Raw genomic sequence first — 13,274 nt, 5'->3', positions numbered from 1 at the left:
CTTGACACTAAAAAACCGTCAAGTATACGTATACTTGACACTACAACACCGTCAAGTATAAGTATACTTGACCCTTAAAAACCATCAAGTATACGTCTGTGTGACACTAAAACACCCTTCAAGTATACGTTTACTTAACACTAAACCACCGTCAAGTATCCATTTACTTGACACTAAAAAACCATCAAGTATACGTTTACTTGACACTAAAAAACCATCAAGTATACGTTTACTTGACACTGTATTAACGTCAAGTAATCCATCAAAGTTCACTTTTTATGTGTCAAGTAATGTTGTATAGTTGACGCCTTATACGTGTCAAGTAAACATATACTTGACGTTTTTACATGTAAAGGAATATCGTATACTTGACATATATTTAACGTTATGTATAGTACTGTTTATTAATATATATTAAATATACAAAATTTTCATTTTCTGGTTCTTGCATTAGGTACATTTGTTTCAATAAAACATATCCATCAACAAAATAAAATTTTCAGAACCAGTATAGTTACGCAACAAGAAAATGACAAAATAATTAAGTAAACCAACAATAATTTCATTTGTTCTCACCAATGTCATCAACGATTACATAATTCCAATCCAAATATAGCCAACTAAAATTTCCTATCTGTGGCCTATTCAAAATCAACAATAATAATAGCTACCTCTTATATAACCAATAATAATAGCTATCTTGTATACCAAAACTAAAGTATCTATCCCCTTGCATCTATTGCATCATCTATAAGTATAATGGCTATGAACAAAACGTTTACACAAAAAATGTTATGGGCATTCTCCTATGTTAGCCATTTACAAAATTAAGAAGAAGTTCATATCTAGGTGTGTCTATCATATGTACCGGGATAAAAATTCAGCCCACTCCACTCGTACTTCATCCAATTCAAGCTGTGAGTACAAGTTTCTTGTATCAATCTATAAAACATAAAAAGTCAAGTAGATACTTTATTAAAAAAATAGTCATATTATAGTATTTATAACGTTACAATGTAAGTAGTTTAAAAACATACCGCATCAGTAATAATGCTTGTGTCCTTGCTCAAGATTTCGCGCATGTATCTCATGACATAATATCCACATTCAACAGTTCCTACCTGTAAAGGACACTATAACACAAAACCAAATAACAATGCATATTAGATTATGTGCTAAATTAAATTGTAAATAAATTTATAAATATATTTACCTTTACCGCTTTCCAGAATGTTGTTTTTCTGGTCTTTTTCAAATTCTTCTGAGATTGGAAAATCGTCAAGGCCCTACATTTCCCAAAGTATAGTATAAATTAAAATGAACTAATTTCTTTAGTGATTAAAAATAAAGAAACATAAATATAGTTAGCTTACATATTCGTTACATATTTAATATCATCTCGGGAGCTTGTTCTCAAGGAATCAAGATGGTACACCACATCATCATATGGATTAATAATTACTAATGACCAATGATCCCTAAATGAAATAAATATGCAAGTAATTAGTATTTTCATACTAATGCAAGTTTAAATTGATAAAAATTATACTTACCCAGGATTATAAGGAGCAACAACCAATTGATCTTGTTTGGAAGTCATTAATCTACTACAAAGGTTTCGAGCTCTAATCTCTCGAGTACTATGGCCAGCTGAAATAAGAGATGGATCTACAAAAACGTACTTTAAAACCTTCTTTAAATCAATAATGAGTGAGTATAAGTACCTACCATAAATTGTGAATATATATATCATGAAGAAGTAACATTTAATTGCATACATCAACTTACTACTAACTAAAAAGTGTGAATATATATATCATGAAGAAGTAACATTTACTTACGTAATATAAGCCACCATTGATAAAGTCTTAACTTTTTGCATGTTGCAAAAATCAATAACATCTTCTCGCAAAACATAACTCTTCGAGATATACCAAATAACTCAAGAGGTAGTTGAAATGAAAAACTAGACCCATCAACCATTACCCTTTCAGCATATCTAAGAATATACTTCAATTGTATTGGTAGATTTGATGGTTCACTAGTAACTTCCACCTCCTTTGTCATCGGCCTTGAAGATTTTACCTAACACAAGTAAGTAACAATCTAAGAACTCATATACGTAAAATTGTTTGCTTACAATCCACCTTCACATTTACCTCATTTTTTGTCATCGGCGTAGTAGCAATCACTTCCTCTTCTTCTACGACCTTCTTCTTTGATGTAAGAGATACCGGTGGTACACTAGTAGCAATCTCTTTCTTTTCTTTTACTACATTTTCTAAACCTTTCTCCTAAAACCATCGATATTTTTAAAGCACAAGTAAATGATAGCTTCACTTTGATAAACAATTAATATTGCAACTTTACTTTAGAAACAAACATTTTACCTTCTCTTGGACTTTGCTCTTGGAGCAACTACCATGTTCCGATGTTGAGATGCTTTGAACTTTTTGTTCCAACTCTCGAATACGTTTACGAAGAGCTTCATTTTCATCAATAATTTGTTGGGTTGTATCCACCTTCTTTGACTTTCTTGGCTTTGCTTGATGAAAATAAACAATAGGTTTAATGAAACCACCCACACCACGTACTCGTCCGCCATATTCTGGAGTACCCAACGCTTGAGTCAATCATTGGGTGATTCCTCATTGGGTGCTTTATCCAAAATCTCATCCTAAAAAAGATTAAATATGATCAGTAATACGTTAGAAGTATATATTCATGTGATTTGGTGCAAATGTAGCATTGAGAATCTTACTATTTCATTGGCAACTTGTTGTACATCTTCGTTTACATATCCTCCATCTTTTTTTGTCCGAGCTTTTTTCCACATATTAGCTCGTCCAAAATCCTGTTCTTCGAAAGAACCCTTTTTCTATATATCATTAAGCACACCATAGTTAAATTTTAGGATATATTTGTAAAATACAATAACATTCTTAATTACCATATCCTCGGCAAGATTAACATAGCCACGTCTTGACATATTATGAGTATATTTACTCCTCTTTCTTCGATCTTGCTGTTCTCTTCTCAGTTTCTATACAAATTTTACGTAAAAAGATTAAAATAACAAACATGTGCTTTATACTATGATTGATTTGATTACAAGACAAAAGGGTAATACCTGAAATTCTGAAGACATTCTTGACCTAACAAACTCTTGCCAAACAGGTTTATCAATTATGTGAGCATACAACGAAGGTGGATCTATCAAGAGTTGTGGTTCATCCATAAAAGGGATAATATATTGAGTTGTCAACCAACTCTTGAATTGACGAAATGAAACTCCAGCCGTTTTCATAATGGCCTTCTTACTTCGACCATCAACTACGAATGCTCCCTAGACAAACCGAACAATGCGTTCATTTAGAACAACTACAACTAATATATGCATGATTGGCTACCATAGTACAACTAAAAGTGTGTCAATGTATGCATGATTGGCTACCATAGCTGCAGGATAGCCACAACATAGTACAACTTAAACTATACAATAAGTGTGTCAATGCATAATTGGCTACCATAGCTGCAGGATAGCCACAACATAGTACAACTTAAACTATACAATAAGTGTGTCAATGCATGATTGGCTACCATAGTTGCAGGATAGCCACAACATACTACAACTTAAACTATACAATAATTGTATCAATCTATGCATGATTGGCTACCATAGCTGCAGGATAGCCACGATTTTAAAAAAAGAAAGGATTATTACATACCTCAACCATGCTGCATATTTTTTCTTTTAATTCAGTCGGCAGTACCTTCCAAGATGCATGTGTGATGGGGATATGATGATGCACACAAGATCCAATGAAAGATTGAAGCTTGTGCCCATTCTCCCCAATAGGTATTCCATTTTCATTGTATTCAACTACTGTTTTCTCCCCCGTACTCTTAATTCTTGTAACATCATGCATCAATGTTAGTCCTTTTGCTTTCTTCTTCTCGTTCTTTGATGAATCAACTTGTTCTAAGTGATCCGTATGTGCATTATCCAAACCTATTTCAACCTCGTCCAATCCAAGTGTTAAGTCCTCATCAGTTGGTAGCTCCATTGTATAAGAATGAATCTGAGAAAAAAAAAAAAGTTTAGTTAGCTAAGTATAAGATGCAACATATTCATACAAATTAATAAGTAAAAACCTACCCAAACATTTACTCATTAGCAATCCATGTGCCTTCACAATCAACTCGTACATATGTTGGAGTATTTTCATCTAAATCAAGTCTAGATTCAATATCTATTGTAGCTTTAGGCATTCCTTGACAATTTAAAACTGTATCTCCAAGTTCGTCATCATTATATTGATCCGCAAAATCTCTTTGTGGTGGAGTAAGAACAATAGACCACCGACTATCACTTGGATCCTCAACAAAAAACACTTGTTTTGCTTGAGTTGCAAATATAAAAGAATCATTCTTATGCTCTACTCTACTTAAGTCAACTAACACAAACCCAAGCTCGTCAGTTTTGATACCACCACTATTTTCAACCCAATCACATTTAAAAATGGAAACCTTAAATGAATTATAATTAAGTTCCCAAATCTCTTCTATCACACCATAAAAGGACATTTCTACGATTATAGGATTTTTATCTTTCGAGCTACATACTTGCATTGTTTTTGCAACTAAACTAACTCCACTATTTTGTACAGTTTTATTCTTGTCATGCGACTTTGTATGGTAGTGACATCCATTAATAGCGTAACTATTGTAAGTAGTAACAACTAGATGAGGGCCATAAGCAATCCACCGCAAGTTATCTGAAACCTCAACATCTCCTGTTGCAAGTTCCGTTTCAACCTAAGTGACAGCGACTGAAAGAATTAGAATATAAATGAGAACGAATAATGTTAAATAACTAATTTCAAGTTATACCTTCTCTCGTAACCAAGATATGAAGGTTCGATTGTGTTCATCTTGAATCCATTTCTGGTTTTTTGATCTACTTTGGTGTTGTTGTTGCAATGCAATCAAATGTTTCCTTATGAAGTACAACAAGAATGTAATTACTTTTAGTTTCATGAATTTCAATGAAATAAATGGATTATAGACAGAAGAATTTACTCTATATATGGTTGCACATCAACGGTATTCTCCAAAACATATCGATGAGCTTGATATAAAAGCTCTCGTTCAGGTATGCTAGTAACTCCACTTGACAATGGTCTACCAAGTTCTGAATAGTCAGAATTGTCTCTTAACTTTTGACAACCAAGTCCAATAGGATCTACTCCACATAAAAATTCTGAACAAAATTCAACAGCTTCTTCTAATATATAACCTTCAGCAATACAACCCTCTGGACGATTTCGATTTCTCACAACATTTTTTATAACCTTCATGAACCTTTCAAATGGATACATCCATCGCAAATAAATGGGCCCACAAAGTTTTACTTCTCTAACAAGGTGTACCGTGAGATGGACCATTATCGTGAAGAATGAAGGAGGGAAGTACTTCTCTAGTAAACATAATGTAATCACAATGTCTTCTTGCAGCTTCTCTACTTGTGTAACATCTATAACTTTGTTACATATAGAATTAAAAAAAAAGACACAAACGAGTTATAGCATATCGAACATGTTTTGAAAGCACAGATCTGATGGAAACATGGAGCAATTGTTGTAAGAGGACATGACAATCATGAGATTTTAGACCATTCAGTTTTGAATCTTCTATTGACACAAAATTCGTAACATTGGATGAGTAACCCCGAGGAACTTTCATTTCTGATAACGACTTCAAAAGAAACCGCTTTTCTTTCTTAGTAAGTGTATAACAAGCAGGGGGAATGAAATTTTTTTTCTCCCCATTAATAGGAGTAAGCTCAGGTCGAATCTTCAAATCAGCTAAATCACGTCTAGCATTCAAACCGTCCTTAGTTTTTTCTGGAATATCGAGAAGTGTACCTAAAATATTCATACAAACATTTTTCTCAATATGCATCACATCTAAACAATGTCTAACATGAAGATGCTTCCAATAGGGGAGCTCGAAAAAAGCAGACTTCCTATTCCAACAACTTTTGGTGCTTCCTTTAGAGTGTTTTCTTTTTTTGTTTATTTTTCCTCTTTGAAAGTCAAGATCTTTAGTTTTTTCAAATACAACCTCCCCAGACAAAGGTTCAGGAATACTTCCAAGTTCTCGCTGACCATTAAACGATTTCTTTTGACGACAAAAAGGATGATTATGTGGTAGAAATTTTCGATGCCCAAGGTATGCCATTTTTTTTTCCATATTTCAATCGTATTGAAGATATGTTATCTTCACAAATTGGACATGCCTTATACCCTTTCACACTACATCTACTAAGGTTTCCATAGGCTGGAAAATCATTAATCGTCCATAGTAGAACTGTTCTTAGGTTGAATAGTTCCTCATTGTAGGCATCATAACATTGCACACCACTTTCCCACAAAAGTTTTAAATCATCAATCAATGATTCTAAGTATATCCCAATGTCATGTCCTGGTTGCTTTGGACCCGAAATCAAAATTGATAACATCATGAACTTTCGTTTCATACATAACCATGGGGGAAGATTATAAATCACCATCACAACTGGCCAACAACTGTACTTGGAGCTCATATCACTATAAGGATTTATTCCATCTGCTGACAATGCTAAACGAAGATTCCTGGGTTCATAACTAAAATTTGGCCACATGGTGTCGACTAACTTCCAAGTTGGAGAGTCAGCAGGGTGCCTTAATTTATCATCAATTTCTCTTTCAGTAGCATGCCAAGTTAAGTTTTTAGCACATTCAACACTTCTAAACATCCGTTGAAATCGTGGAATAGGTGGAAAGTACCACATTATTTTAGCAGGGATTTTCTTTTTCTTATTTTCATCTTTACCATATTTCCACCTAGACTCACCGCATTCAGGGCACACAATTGCGTTGGCATATTCCTTTCGATACAAGCAACAATCATTAGGGCATGCATGAATCTTTTCATATTCCATTCCTAATGCACCTAACATTTTCTTTGCTTCATACATTGATGTAGGGAGGTCATTAGGAGAAGGTAAGATATCTTTTAACGCTTTCAGTAGTTCTGAGAAACTAATGTTACTCCATCCATGTCTAACTTTTAAGTTATACAACTTCACTAATGTAGACAACTTGGTGAATTTTTTGTATCCTTCGTATAAAGACTTTTCAGCATCACTAAGCAATTTCTCAAAACCACTTGGATCCTTTGAATATTGCTCATGAGAAATTTCAACCATTTCTTTGATATTTCCAACATCATTCTCCTCATACATACACTTAGAGGATTCTCCATGAAAGGATGAATTAGAAAGTTCTTCACCATGCCAAAACCAAGTCTTATAACTTTCATCAATGCCATTAAAATATAAATGATCTCTTATATCATTGGCTTTATGTTTTTGACAATTTCCACGCTTTAAACAAGGGCAACATATAGAAGTATTAGTTGTACTGGAAAATCCAAATCTGATGAAGTTCTCTACACCCAACTCAAACTCTTTAGATAATCTACTCTTTGACATCCATGTTTATCCATACTTATAATATGATAATCTTGGATCTACAAAAAAAAAATTACAATATTCAAAATCAGGTAACTCATGCAACTTACTATCCTATCAACAAACAAATCTCAATCTAGCCTAAGTGTTCTACTACTCGAAATCAAGCTCAAATTGAAAAGTGTTGTAATGGTTTGGTTTATTTTCTTAAGAAAATAAGTTCCAATTAAATAAACAAAAAGAACCAATTCAAACCAAAAGTGGAGATAAAAATAAAAACAAAATTATAAAAAACAAACATATCAAAAGCCAAGAACCAATTCATCCTTATTACTTCCAACACCACTCATTAATCTAAGTTTCTAATGCAAGATTTGTTAAACAAGGCATTTATGTCTACTTTTAAGTTGGTATTATATAACTATTGATATATTTCAAATCTAGAAAATTTTACAATACCCACCAATTATCAGAAATTCAAGATGATCCAAACAATAAAATAGTCACGTCCGATGCAATCATAAAAGTGCTCTACACCTAACTAAAACATATCTTTATCAAAATTTACATTGTAGAAGGGATGTGGAAACTATTTAGCTCAACAATCATATAATTCTCAATCCAAAATTCCACTTACTTGACGAAATACAAACTTTTAGAAAGCCTAAATGATAAATCTCAACCTTAATCAACACCATGAGATTTTCAAAAGTAATATACTTATCCAAAATCCACCATAAACCTTAATTAATCAAATTAATTCAGAACTAAGCCCAACAAACTTTTCCGGTTCAAAAACTGATCTCAGATATCTTAATCAAGTGCGAATTAGTCCAAAAAGAAAGTATAGCAAACAGTTAGTAATATACCCAAACAGAACAACAAACGAATTCCATTATCTCATATGAATATTCAAATACTTAAATCCAATTCGAAAAAGAAAGTATAGCAATAATCCTTACCGACTCTTACCGAAAAGGCTCGAAACCTTGCTGATTGGTGACCGAAAAGTTGCTGCAAGATAACGGGGTGAAAACGGGAAGTCGGCGCGGGGCTTCGCGGGTCGTCGGCGCGGGTCTTCGCGCGGCAGGCGAGTTCAGGCGGTGGGTGGGTTCGAGCGGAGATGTTTCGTGCGACGGCGTGTTCGGGCGGCTGGGTTCGGCCTTTGTGGTCTTCGACGGTGGGAGCTTCGCACGGGTTCGGGCGGTGGGTGTTCAGGACCGCGTCGGCTGGGATATGGGCGGCGGGCGGCGGCGTCTGGTTCGGGGGCGGGCGGCGGGCGGCGGGCTGAGAGATGTGGAGATAAGAGATGTAGATAAAGAGATTGAAGGGTTTTGGGAGAGAAAAGGGGGAAAATGAAAAGTTGTTTTGGAGGGAATTTTTTAATAATTTTTTTATTATTTTAATAAATTTCTTTTTACTAAATTTATTTTAATACATTTTTTTTATTAAATTTAGTTTAATACATTTCTTCTACTAAATTAATTTTTAAAAAGTTTCTTTTTGGAGAATTTATTTTAATAAGTTTGTTTTAATAAGATTATTTTAATAACATTGTAATAACTTTATTTTAGTAATTTTATTTTAATGAATTTATTTTAATAAGTTTATTTAATGAAATGAGAGAAATAAAAAATATTTTTATATTTTTATATTTGACATTTTTAAAATATTAATTTTCAAAGTATCAAATAAATTTTTTAACTATACTTGACGTTATTTCCACGTCAAGTAAATGTCAACTATACTTGACGCGACAAAACCGTCAAGTACAATCTCAACTATACTTGACGGGACACAAAACGTCAAGTAAAAATAATTCGAAAATTTTGGTGAAAATTTTGTCTTCTTTAAACTATACTTGACGTTGTTTTCATGTCAAGTAACGTTCTGCAATACTTGACACGAATACAACGTCAAGTAAAATGTCCTTTATACTTGACGCGAAAAAAACGTCAAGTAAAGGTTAGCGTAAAATTATCCAAAAAACTCCGTGAAATCTCCGCTTTTTTGTGATTATACTTGACGTTTTTCCTTTAAAATTGTCAATACTTGACGTTTTTTTAACAAAAGCGTTAAGTATGTAAAACTGCCTAGTGTCAAGTAAAGTAGATTTTGTAGTAGTGGAGGGAAAAATTGCCACATCATTGACTAGTGAATCGCGGAAAAAACTGATCAATTTGTTACGTGAGTACTCAGATATTTTTGCTTGGAGTTATCAGGATATGCCAGGATTAAGTACGGATATCGTAGTACACTGAGTTCCTTTAAAACTAGAATGCAACTCATTGAGACAAAAGCTACGTAAAATGAAACCTGATGTACTTATTAAAATAAAGGAGGAAGTACATAAGCAAATTGAAGTAGGGTTCCTCACAGTCTCCAAATATCCTGAATGGGTGGCAAACATTGTTCCAGTGCCCAAAAAAGACGGAAAAGTGAGAATGTGTGTGGATTATAGAGATTTAAATCGAGCCAGTCCAAAAGATAACTTCCCTTTACCTCATATTGACATACTGGTGGATAACACTGCAGGATACTCAACTTTCTCCTTCATGGATGATTTTTCAGAATATAATCAGATCAAAATGGCTGAAGAAGATAGAGAAAAAACGACATTCATTACCCTTTGAGGAACATTCTGCTACAAAGTAATGCCTTTTGGTTTAAAAAATGTTGGGGCAACATATCAGCGAGCAATGGTTACACTTTTTCATGATATGATGCATAAAGAAATAGAGGTGTATGTTGATGATATGATCATAAAATCCAAGGCAGATGAAGATCATACAACCACACTCCAAAAATTATTTGATCGGTTGAGAAAATATCAATTGAAATTAAATCCATCCAAATGTACATTTTGGGTAACCTAGAGAAAGCTACTGGGATTCATCGTTAGTGAAGAAGGGATCAAAGTAGACCCAGATAAAGTAAGAGCTATCGTGGAAATGCCATCCCCTAAAACAAAAAAAAGAAATTCGAGGTTTTCTGGGAAGATTGAACTACATATCCAGATTTATCTCACATTTAACACCAACATGCGAACCAATCTTTAAGCTCTTACATAAAAACAACCCAGGAAAATGGAATGAGGATTGTGAAGAAGTTTTCAACAAAATTAAGCAGTATTTGTAGAGCCCACCAATATTGATACCTCTATCTCCAGAGCGACCGTTAATCTTATATTTAACAGTATTAGAAAGTTCCATGGGTGGTGTTCTAGTACAACATGATTTATCAGGGAAGAAGGAGCATGCCGTTTATTATTTGAGCAAAAAGTTTACCGATTATGAACCTAGATACTCAATATTAGAGCGAACTTGTTGTGCTTTGGTATGAACCGCTCATCGTTTGAGGCAATGTATGTTATACCATATGACATGTCTTATTTCAAAAATGGATCCAATAAAATACATTTTTGAGAAACCGTCATTATCCGGAAGGATTGCAAAATGGCAAATTTTGTTGTCAGAGTAGGATATTTTTTATGTTACTAAAAAAGCAATAAAGGGAAGCACAGTTGCTGATCATTCAGCTGCTCAACCAGTAGCAGATTACGAACCTATGAGGATTAATTTCTCGGATGAAAACATATTTCTAGTTGAAAAGAATGCTTGAGATCATGAGACATGGACTATGCTTTTCGATGGTGCCTCAAATGAGTTGGGACATGGGATTGGAGTTGTGCTAATTTCTCCAAAAGGAAAGGTTTTCCCCCTAACGGCCAAGTTATGTTTTCAATGGTACAATATCGCTGAATATGAAGCTTGCATTATAAGACTTCAATAGCATGCGACATGAGTATTAAAAGGTTGAAAGTTTTGGGTGACTCGATGTTAGTGATACATCAAGTCAAGGAAGAATGAGAAACAAGAGATGCTAAATTGGTGCCTTACAGCCAATACGTTACAAAATTATCTCAAAATTTTGAGAAGATTTCATTTGACCATGTTCCTAGGGAAGACAATCGAATGGCAGATGCATTAGCCACCCTGGCAGTGATGTTTGATCTTAATCTTGAATTTGAACTTCATCTAATCCAAATTACAAAGCGAGATGTGCCAGCATACTGCGTGAATGTTGAAAATGATAACAAACCATGGTATTTTGACATTAAACAATACATAAAGTGTAGAGAATATCCATATGAAGCTTCAGAGAATGACAAACACACAATAAGGAGGTTGGCCATGAACTTTTTCTTAAGTGATGAAGTTCTTTATAAAAGAAACCACGATATGGTGCTCCTTCGCTGTGTTGATGAGGAGGAAGCAAAACAAATTATGACAGACATTCATGAAGGAATATGTGGAACAAATGCTAATGGACATATGATGGCTAGACAAGTACTTTGATCTGGTTATTATTGGACAACGATGGAATCAGACTGCATAAAATATGCAATGGAATGTAAAAAGTGTGAAATTTATATGGATAAGATCCATGTAGTAGCATCTCCATTGCATGTCTTGTCAGCACCATGACCATTTTCTTTATGGGGAATGGACGTTATAGGACCCATTGATCCTAAAGCCCCAAATGGCCATCGTTTTATTCTTGTGGCCATTGATTACTTCACTAAATGGATAGAGGCTGCATCTTATTGCAATGTTACAAGGGGAGTAGTGCTAAAGTTTATCAAGAAAGAGCTTATATGTCGTTATGGTCTCCCAGAGGGTATTATTACGGATAATGCCAAGAACCTTAATAACAAAGTGATGGACGAACTTTGTGAGCAGTTCAAGATCAATCACCGAAATTCGACTCCATATCGCCCAAAGATGAATGGGGCAGTTGAGGCAGCTAACAAAAATATTAAAAGAATCATTGAGGAAATGACAATAATATACAAAGATTGGCATGAAATGCTACCGTTTGCGCTGCATGGATATCGCACGTTAGTTCGTACTTCAACAGGGACAATACCATTTTCTTTAGTTTATGGTATGGAAGCTATCTTACCTTTAGAAGTTGAGATACCTTCATTGAGAGTTCTCACGGAAGCTAAGTTAGATGAAGCTGAATGGATACAAAGTCGTTATGAGCAGTTGAATTTCGTTGAAGAAAAACAGTTGGCAGTATTAAATCATGGACAACTTTACCAAAGAAGACTAATGCGAGCATACAATAAGAAAGTGCATCCTCGAAGCTTTCGAGAGGGAGATTTGGTATAAAAAGAATACTTCTGTTTCAAAAGGATCATCGAGGAAAATGGACTCCTAATTTTGAAGATCCATTCTTAGTGAAAAAAGCTCTTTCAGGAGCAGCTTTATTTTTGACTAATATGGATGGCGTTGAGTTAAAAAATCCTGTGAATTCAGATTATGTTCGAAGATATTATGCATGAGACCTTTTCTTAGAGGGTTTCTTAATGTTGAAAGAAGTCATAGGTATTTCTAGGAAACTTACATTTAGTTCTTAGAATGTTATTTCCAGATGTGTAAACTTTCTCTCACCTCTCTCTTTGTACTCCTATTCCAAGCATTGTTATCACAATTTTTTTCATTTCTTATTATATTTATTGAACATATGTTTATTTGCCGATCTTTTCTTTTATCTTTTCTAAAAGATAGTGAACATTCATGATTCATCAGTCCATTATTCTACATTTTGTTAATTAGCAAGGATCCAGTACAACTTATTGTATTTGCAAACCAAGTAAAAGTTATGATTTTCTTTTGATAAGATTTAAGGAAATATAGATGTCTACAAGTCTAGACAAATTTTGCTATGATGGGAGTTATCTAATTGGAAG

At 34.0% G+C, this 13,274-nt stretch overlaps 1 pseudogene; it reads left to right on the top strand.

Annotated features, from left to right (window-relative positions):
• The first annotated feature begins 9,960 nt into the window (after window positions 1-9,960).
• LOC127151016 (uncharacterized) lies at window positions 9,961-12,866 on the top strand (annotated as a pseudogene).
• The last annotated feature ends 408 nt before the right edge of the window (window positions 12,867-13,274 follow it).

This window comes from Cucumis melo, chromosome 9, assembly GCF_025177605.1.
Source record: "Cucumis melo cultivar AY chromosome 9, USDA_Cmelo_AY_1.0, whole genome shotgun sequence".
Classification (NCBI taxonomy): Eukaryota; Viridiplantae; Streptophyta; class Magnoliopsida; order Cucurbitales; family Cucurbitaceae; genus Cucumis; species Cucumis melo.
This window is presented reverse-complemented; position numbering and strand designations above follow the sequence as displayed.